The sequence below is a fragment of the Ambystoma mexicanum genome, chromosome 12 (assembly GCF_040938575.1).
Source record: "Ambystoma mexicanum isolate Mex_15411 chromosome 12, UKY_AmexF1_1, whole genome shotgun sequence".
Classification (NCBI taxonomy): Eukaryota; Metazoa; Chordata; class Amphibia; order Caudata; family Ambystomatidae; genus Ambystoma; species Ambystoma mexicanum.
Window position 1 is genome coordinate 1,187,790,385 of NC_090936.1, and position 8,515 is coordinate 1,187,798,899.

Genomic DNA, 8,515 nt, shown 5'->3' on the forward strand with positions numbered 1-8,515 from the left:
GAAATCCAGCACGATTGTATGTAACATACCACCTAAGGCCTATGTTTTACAGTGATTGACTCTATTCCTCTGCATGAAGATGCACAATATTTGATCACATTTTTTTATCGCGTAATCAGATTACAGCATAGTCGTCTCTCACAGGGGTACTGTGAATCCCCAGGGTTTTCAATAGGGTGTTGCAGATGGACTTGGGAAATATACAGACGGACAGCACAGTTATACAGTATATGGATGACTTATTAGTTTACAGTGCCACAGAGGAGGAGTACAGGAAGGACTCAGTGAAACTATTGAGAGTATTGGCTGAAAAAGGGTACAAAGTGGACAAGGAGAAACTACAATAGGGAGAAGTATATCTCGGCCATATAATATCAAAAGAGGGAAGAAAGGTGACTCCTGAAAGGGCAGAAGCTATTACCAGAACACCCAAGCCAGATAGAAAAAAAGAGTTACAGCAATTTTTGGGATTCTGCAATTATTGCTGTACATGGGTCTTTGATTACATCACATATGTTCGGCCTCTCTTAGAAGGACCAAAGAAGCCCAGAAAAACAAAAGTGATCTTGTATCGACAGAAGAGATGACAGATGCCTTTGATGAACTGAAAAAGGCAACAAGCACAGCTCCTGTGTTAGGGATTCCAGATTACAATGAATACTTTTTCTTGTTCTCTCATTTGAATGGAGTTGTGATGACGGCTGTTCTCACACAGAAAACCTCACTGGGACACACATCTCTGGCATTTTACAGCAGGATCTTAGACCCAGTAATGAGAGGCCATTACCCATGTGAGCAAGCATTAGCTGCAGCAGCTTTTGTGATTGAGAAATCATCCAATAAAAGAATGGGATGTTCAGTCACATTATTTGTTGAACATGCCATGTTTGCCATTCTTAAAAAGTCAAATAGCACGATAACCACAAAGAGATCATCTGACTATGAAATAATAATATGTAATCCATTGATCAAAATTGTCAGGTGCCGCGTAGTGAATCCTGCAAGATTCATAGCAGAAACAGTGGATGAGGGAGATAATGTTCATGATTGTACTACGTACACTGCTTATCATGATGACGTTCCCCATATCAAGGAGAATGCCCTAGGAGGGGGCATAATTCTCTTTGTTGATGGTTCATCGACCATAGATCAAAGTTATGGACAGAGACATAGTGGGACAGCAGTAGTGAAAACGAAAGCGAATGGAGAGTTTGAGGTGGTGGAAAGTGTAGGATTACCAGTACATTGTTCAGTGTAAGTGGCAGAACTAGTGGGCATGATTTTAGCACTTGGAGAGCATCAGGATGAGGCGGTAGCTGTGTATTCCGACACCGCCTACATGATGATAACAGTACACTTAAGTCTGTCACTATGGAAAAGGAGGGGCTTTCAGTCCGCAGTCAGCACACCAATACAACATGACCCATTGTTAGAGAGGTGATTAAATACACTCGAATGTCCCTCGTCAGTCACCATAGTGAAGCGCGCAGCGCACACAAGAGGTGTAGACATGATTACCCTCGGCAATGAAACTGCAGAATCAGAAGCCAAATGGGGAGAATATTTTCCTGAGATATTAGACATTACAACTGCCCCTAACAAATGCACATGTGCATGTAACATGGTGATAAAGAAGGTTTTAATATATTGCCAGCAACACAGATTGTAGAGTTGCAGGGGCGCATGCCACAAGAAGAGCAGGAATTGTGGAAGAAAAGGGGGTGTTCCTTATCCCCTGTAGGGCTAGTTTGGTGACAGGATAGCACTGTGAAACCTGTCATGCCCGTTGAGTTACTCATAGTAGCACTGGAACAGCTACACTACCCAGCACATACCACAAGGGAGTGTCTTGCAGCATCTATTTTGGAAGACTGGTTTGTCCTGAATCTGAATGAGCATGTGACCAATTTCATTATTAATTGTAAAATATATCAAAAATTATGCCGGTCATACATTGAGAATGGTCACAGGAGCAATGCCCCCATCCTTCTGGACCATTTCGAGATTTGTATATCGGTTATGTGGTCATGCTTCAAAATTGTAATGGCTACCAATACATGATAGTGGTAGTGAGCCCCTTTTCTCGCTGGATAGAAGCAGGTCTTTGCACACGTCCAGATACCATATCGGCTGCAACAGTTCTCTGACAAGAGGTATTTCTTAGATGGGGAGTGTGCAAAGTGCTCATAGCGGACCCTATTTTGTAAATGAGGTGTTTGAACACATTACATCTCTAATGGGAATAAGATTCAAAATTCTCATCTGCCTATCATCCCCAAGCAAATGGATTTTGAGAGTGTCTAAACAGCCTTTTGAAGGAACATATTGCTAAAATGAAAGACACTTTGCATTAAAATTGGTTCCATTGCCTTCACTTGGCTCTTTTTGCCTTACGCAATCACCAGGCTCTGACCACCATCTGACACCTCATGAGCTGGTGACAGGATGTAGAATGAATGCCCAATTGCTCCTCTCACATGTGCCTGAACAGATGCACAGAATTCAGCAACAGTTACTTGGTAAAGAGATGCATGATTATTTGGTGACTATGACTAAATCTCTGAAATGTATCTCTAAATGGGTGCAGATGAGACAGGGGGCTCAGCAAGAGTCACAGAAGATTTAAAAGAACATTTTGATTCAGTAAGTGTATTACAGCCTCTCCCATTAAATCCAGGAGACCGGGGGCCTCATTATGGGTCCGGCATTAATCCTGCCGGTGCTACCGGCAGGTTGCCGCTGGACCCGTAAAAATGTACCGCCACCTGACTTCCCGGTGCCACCGTGAGATTACAACTCCGGTGGCCCAGAAATCAGGCGCTGGTAAAATGTAAGTCCCCATCTATGAGAGTGGGGAGACGGAAGCACTGGCCCCATAGCTACTGGTGCCGGTGCTTCAGTGACCGGTCTGCTTACCGTGGCCACTGTGCTCGGCAGAGTCAGACCTGTCGGACACAGCAGCTCCAGCAGGCAGACCTGTAATATGCCAGTTCGGAAGCAACAGTGCCAGTGAGGTTACCAGAACCCTTGTTTCTGGACCGGCAGGGTCCTAATGAGGCTCCAGGTCTTTTGTCAACATTTTACTAGAAAGTTGCAAGCCGCTGTTCGAAGGACCATACACGGTTGAGGTAGCAACACCTTCAGCAGTAAATCGTAGGGGTAGGAGAGCTTGGTTACATCTTAGCAATATTAAGAGGCATTGTGGTGAGACGCCCCTGTCAGAAGATACAGAGACACAAGAAGAAGACCTACAAAGACACCAGACGAGGGCAATGGCCAGGGTGAACCAGCAGCAAGAAGAACAAGACAAATAGAGACAGTGTATGGTTATTTCCCATTTCAAGAAGGATATCAAATGTTCCCCAGAAAATATTTTTTTTTCTGATCTTTTCCTTTTTCTTGAACACTCATACTTTTCTAGGAGCTTTGAACATTTGTATGACCGTTTTGTTGTTTAACCTAAATATATTGTTTTAGAATGGAATTTTCTCTTATTTTTAAAAAGATTTTTCTCTTGAACACTTATTTCTTTAAAAAAAAGAGACTTGCATTTTTTTATATTTTCTTTTTTTGACCAAACAGGCTTATAGAGCTAGAAATCTGCAGAAGGTAGATTCTTTGGCTATAATGATTTTCTCATTCTTTTTTGCATTCTGTTGTTTTCATTTTATTTATTGTATTGCAATGAAGCAGTTTAACAGTAATGCTATGGCAGGCTAGTATTCAGTGAAGATTACACAAGTATAGGTCCTGAAATAACAACAGTTGGGATGATACCTGAAACATCCCTTGAAGTGAGCACACCAATTAAAAAAAAGAAGGGTGCAAAATGACATGAATCGCATGATGCAGTATTTTGATCATTCCCTACATGTTACAAACAATGTGTGGTATCAGCACATGAGAAGAGTGGGAAGAGAGAAGAGTAATGAGAACTGTTTTGTTTTTTCCCTCATTCCACATGCCATGAGTGCCTCCCAAGTGTTCATAGCAACAGAAGAAAACATGCACAGAGCACATTGCTTAACACATCTTGCACTATGCACCACAAGAGGGCAATTCCAGGAAAAACAGGCTACCACACAATTGGTAACAAAGGCAGATTCCCTTTGTGAGGATAACTTCATACAACAAATGCCTCTGATGATTAACGCAAAAACACGACACAAGGTATGAAATACATATTGTCCGGCCCACAGAGCGGAGAAATTAAAATAGAGGACAATACATTGTTGTAGTGTTCCGACACACAAGGGAAAGAAATACCCGGGTGCTAGAATAGACATCCGTTACAAATAGCAAGGAGAGTATTGACTGCAGAAGGATGGGTTGATAGAATGATAAGCTGTAAAGCCCAAGCACTCATAACGGCACTAAAGGAGGGTGTGGGGAATGCAAACAGGGTGTGCCTCAAAGAGCGAACTCAAGATTCCAAATTGCTTACCTGGGTAGAAGATGAAGCAGGACCAGTACCCATAATACCAATGAAACAATAGTTCGGTGAAAGTAGGAGTGAACAAGGGTTGTCAATGTATCATGGACCCGCCAAGCATGAAGGTGGGCACAGCTGTATTAGTGGACCACTTTTGGGCTTGTGGTTCAAAGGGCTACATGCAGCTCCTTCCAAATTGGGGCAGCATATGTTTCATAGTAGTAATAAGTGCACTGGCTCTGGTGGTGCCACAAAGTGAGGTGCAGATTGGCGATTTTCGCCTGACGAGAGCCAACACCACAAAGAAAAGATCTCTTGCCCTAAAAAGTACCCAGAGGGAGAATTATTTTCAGCAAAATCAATTGAGGCCTATGATGACATACCAGATGAACATAAACTGTTCAGCATAACATCAATGTTATTTACCTCCTACCTTGTCCTGGGCTTGCACGCAGCAACAAATGCCAAATGGTTACAAATAACCAGATGGAAGCTGTTGAAAACAATAAATGCCACAGTGATGGGGTTCAATACAATTAAAGAGGAGTTGAGAGCAGTCAGATGAATGACTCTCCAAGATAGGCTTATGTCTCATCACGGCCATGACGGGGGGGTGTTGCCCCAAGATAGGCTTGTCTTGCTGTACGTACCTACCAGCAAACAATGAGCAGAATGGGTCCCCTAAAGAGGCCATAACAACTTTACAAGAGCTGCAGACTAAGATGAAGGTAGAAGTGCAGGGCATTGAAAATGATAACTGGTTTAATAACCTGTTTTCATGGGTACCTACCTGGTTGGTGAACGCATTCAAAATATTACTGGCCATACTAATACTGGTTCTAACAGCCACCTTTGTCCTGAAATTAGCACTGAACCAATGTAAAAAGGCCAGCAAAAAAGCACTGCAAATGACAATAATAGTAAATGTGGGTGATCAAATGCACAGATATACACAAACAGGTGAATCACCCCTTATGTGTACCCAATGGAACATCCTAATGGACCCCCTGGGGGACAATGTTCCCATGTCCTGTCGACCACCACAATTACACCGAACATTGGGTGGATTGCGCAGGGGATGGCACTTGCTGTTTTATGACATGCGGTCCAGATGAATACGTAGCACAAGGAGGAAGCCTGAGGGGGTTCTGAAAATATGGCTACCAAAGGATGACTATAATGGGACAGGCAGAAGTAAGTGGGTGGTCGATGATTTTCCCACCGGGGGGAGTGTAATGAGGCAGATGAATATGCAGATATCACCTACTGCCCCATCTTAGATAAATATACAAGTACCAATTCCTGCCCCTACGCCTCACCATTACCGTACAGGTGAGAAACGATATGAGCTGCAGCAGCCCTACCGCCCCAGGAGTCCAGGGGTGAAAGACAAGACAAACTAAGACAGATTCAAAGAAAAAATGCTTTAAGCAATCCATGTATTTGCTTCAGCCATAAATAATTAGTTGGGTTATGCAACACTAGTAGGGCTCATAGTTAGATAGCAAAAAGAAAAAGTAGTGTGCTGCAAATAGCATAGAAGGGAGGAGGATTCCGGAACACCAAGAGAGAGACTCACTTCAGTGATAGGACAGATGCAGTTATAGGCAGATAATATGCAGCATACACAGGCGGGAAACCAACGTATGGCAGATGCACAGGGTGAATGAAACATGACCAGACACGAATATAGGTGACCAATATGGAGGCGAGAAGCACAGGAGCACAGCCATTTTATCAGCACAGAGGCCACAGCAGGCCTAGACGTTATCAAGGCCTCTGATGAGATGCTAAATACATGAGAACACATTTGTTTTAGAAGCTTTGAAGCTACCCAGGTGTAGCATGCGCCACGGTCAGATGCATGGGAGGCAGTGGTGGGTGTGCAGAACGCAGGGACAAGATAACAGTTCCCAGGATGCAAAGCAAGAGCCTTCCAAGTTAATGAATCGGAGTCCAGACAGCCATTGATGTCACATTAGTAGAAACTACTGATTCTGATTCTCAGTTTCTCTTTCCTTAGTTTCTGTAGTTCGTGATGTAGATTCAAAGGTCGACTGTGCAAGGCCTATCCATCTCCTTCCTGCTATCCTTTTGGATGTAGTCTTGTAAATCCCTTCCTCTTATTTATTATTGGTTCGTTAGACTCTTTGCACTTGATTCTTTCCTTGTTGGTGTCTCTCATGCCCTTAATGATGGGGTGGTACCACCAGTACTGGGGCCTCTCTATTGGGCTCCCCCTTTCTCTCACTTGGATTTCGAAGATTATGACTTGCACTTAACATAAAGTGGTTTTCAAGTCTCTTAATGATGGCTTCCATGTTTTCTCCTCAGTTATACCTGCTAACTTTCTTGTCGTTTCCTCAAATACACATTCATGCTTTCTCACTGCCTCACATTCAATCTTGCCATTATTTTCACATATGACTTGTAGTCCCAGTTTCCTCCCCCTTTATCGCTCTACCCCACCACCTTCATTCCACAAGGTTAGGTTTAGGGGACCTGGGTAAAGAAATGTAAGTGTGTATGCATGTCACTGTCACCTCACTGCACTGGGAGCGGGTACCAGCCCCCCAGTTGCAACTGCGGAACCCTGATCCACACAGGGGCTTTTGCCAGGAGCAGCGCCAGGGCTGCAATGGACCCATCACTGGGGATCGGTGGGGCTAGTATTAAAATAATAGGAAAGAGTGGGAAGGCTAGATTGGGGCATGAATGCAAGTAGTGTGCGTAAATAGGTAGACACAATGAAAAAGAGTTTGGAGATGCTTGAAACCCTGCAAATAACATCAAATGGAGCCATGCATTAACTCTCTGTCCCTGGCTTTTCCTATATCAAAGAGAAACACTGCCTATGGGGTCTCAATTCAAAGGCATCTTTGTGGCCTGCAGGCACTAAAAAAAGTGAAATCATCAGATTTGCTCCGAAGGCCAGGCCAACACTGGGTTGTCGGCCCAGCACTGTATGCTGGTTCATGCTGGTTCACCCTCTTTACTTATTTTCAATTAAACTTAAAGTGGTCAAACCACATTTTTTCAAGTTTGGTCCACATGGGTCAGCTAGTATCTAGCAGCAAAAGATGAATGCTGCCAAAAACCCTTATTCTTATGGATCGAAGGTTACAAACTTAATTGGAGGGCATTGAGTCAAGTCAATGAACCTTTTATAACTGGGTGGTTCAAAAATATATTTATCGGGCTCCCAGAAACCTAAAACCCCACTGCATTGTTGCTTTTTCAAGAGGGTGATACAATTTCTAACTTTTGTGCACTCATTTTTATTTATTGTTAAATGTTTTTATTAGCATTTTCATAATTACAGCCATGCATTTCCAGTGTTACATATCAAATAAAGATCTTTATACTTTCAGCGTTACATTGGTAACAACAACAAACAACAAACAACTTTCTTCACCTGTCGGGCATTATGTCCTTACCAAGCTCCTATTGTGCACGTGCTAGGGTCCGGGCGCAGCTTGTCTTTCCCTCAGCTTTTCCCCAAGGCAGCGGTCTGTCTGGACAAATGTTATTCCAATTGCATTGAATCAGGGTCAAACACTGCACAGTAGGGCTGGAAGATCTCAAGGGGGTTTAACGTCTGATGGGTGGAACATGTCCCAGACCAGCGCCTTCCAAGCCTCACATTTATCACTTCCATCAGAGCTTGCTCTATTTGCCCCTTTCATCCATACCTTGGTCTCTGCTTCAGCCCAACGCTCAAATTCTCTGTGCCATCTTACTTACTGTGGGCCACCAGCAGATTTCCAGGCCATAGCAATGGTCCTTTTGGCCAATATACATGCCATGCCCATAAACTTGATCACATGTTTATATTTGCTAATTCTGGGGAATGCTCCAAGCAAGCATTCTTTCGGTGACCACTCGTATCTCATTACTCCCGCCTTCTTGCAGGCCTGTTCAATTTGTGCCCAAAACCCCGCACACGCACACACACCCAAAACATGTGTATTACGTCTGCATCCCTCATCCCACTCCATGGGCACAGTGGTTGCACATTTTTATGGAATGTTGCTATCCTGTGTGGGGTCATATTTGTATGGTACAATACATTTAGTTGTATCA